Source organism: Cricetulus griseus (genome assembly GCF_003668045.3).
Source record: "Cricetulus griseus strain 17A/GY chromosome 1 unlocalized genomic scaffold, alternate assembly CriGri-PICRH-1.0 chr1_1, whole genome shotgun sequence".
Classification (NCBI taxonomy): Eukaryota; Metazoa; Chordata; class Mammalia; order Rodentia; family Cricetidae; genus Cricetulus; species Cricetulus griseus.
In genome coordinates, this window is record NW_023276807.1 from 69061984 (window position 1) to 69063679 (window position 1696).

The following is a 1696-nucleotide window of genomic DNA, read 5'->3' on the forward strand; positions in this document are numbered from 1 at the left end:
GTTTTGAACATTCAATACTTCCTCCTACCTCATGGTGACACACACAAGCAGCTCACTTTTCTCTGCAGAAGCAAGACACATGCTTCAGCCATGCTCTGCTAGGGCTCACTGGGCACTCCATCTCGGCCAGGCCCAGTCCTGTGCTGGAGCTGTGTGAAGTGAGCATCAGGCAGCTGCACCTTAGTCCTGAGCTCAGGCCTTGTCCCACACCTCACCTCACAGACCGGACCAGGAAGGCTCTGGAAAAGCCACCACCTTCAGACTCCTGCCCTGGTATCCCTACACCCACTGGTGCCCCACTCTCCATACTCCACACCTTCTAGCTTCTTCTTTCTGAGCGTGACCCTCCCTATGGACCCTGCATCGTTCAGGCTCCTTGCTGGCTTGGGGCATTTTGAACAGGAAGCACTTTCCACACCCTGGGGTCTGATTCTTGAGCAGAGTTATTGAGGCTAGCCCAAAGGTAAAAGTAACTCCGTGTACATCAATAGACAGTAAACAGACACTCGGTTTACACACAAGGGAACAAAACGTGTGTATGCACAATTTAACAGAACATGGTATATACACACAATGGAACAGAACATGGTGTATACACACAATGGCATATTACTCCATCTCAAAGAGAAAGACAGTTCTGATACATACTATGGCTTGAATGAAGCCCAAGGGGGAAGTGGCTGCACTCATGTGAAGTCCCTAGGGAAGTCACTCTCACAAACATTGGGAAGAGGCTGGAGATGGGGCCCAAGCCTCAGTCTAGAGGGTAAAGATGCCATAGGCAAGGTGTTAGGTGAGATAATAATAAAACTCCATGTGTATGTGGTCACTGTGACTCTGGATGGTCAGAGCCCACTTATGATCATGCCTGATGCCTCAGTTAGGTTGAGCAAGTGTGGAGTGATCAGGTTTGAGGTAAAACTCAAAGACTTAATGGAAGAATAACCAGCTCTTCCTCCCACCAGTTTGTTTTCATTGTGCTGACAACCTTAGCTGGCATCATGGACCAAGAAGAAGCCAGACAAAGACACACAGGAGGGAAATTCCTGAGGTGCTTTTTCTGCAGATGTAAAATGTACACTTAAATAAGAGGCCTTATTGGGGGGAAATGGTGGAAAAAGCAGCTTATTTATTATTTATTTATTTATTTATTTTTCAAGATAGGCTTTCTCTGTGTAGCCCTGACTATCCTGGAATTCAGTCTGTAGATTAGGCTGGCCTTGATCTCAGAGATCTGCCAGCCTCTGCCTCCTAAGTGCTGGGACTAAAGGCATGCTCCACGACCATGTGGCAAAACAAAACAAAACAAAACAGCTTCTATGTTAATTGTATTTCTCCACATTAAAAAATAATCTAAGCCGGGCATTGGTGGTGCACACCTTTAATCCCAGCACTCGGGAGGCAGAGGCAGGCGGATCTCTGTGAGTTCGAGGCCAGTCTGGTCTCCAGAGCAAGTGCCAGGATAGGCTCCAAAGCTACACAGAGAAACCCTGTCTCGAAAAACCAAAAAAAAAAAAAAAAAAAAATCTATAAAATGGAAGCTAAGTTGCTATCTAAGAGGTCTTCCCACAGTGGCTGTCCTCAGTTCAAGCACCTACTGGTACCATGGGTCTGAAGAAGACTGACAAGTAAATACAGATGATGGAAAGACAGACCCATGTGGCTCCATCCTAAGGCCACACTCCTCTACTCTTGT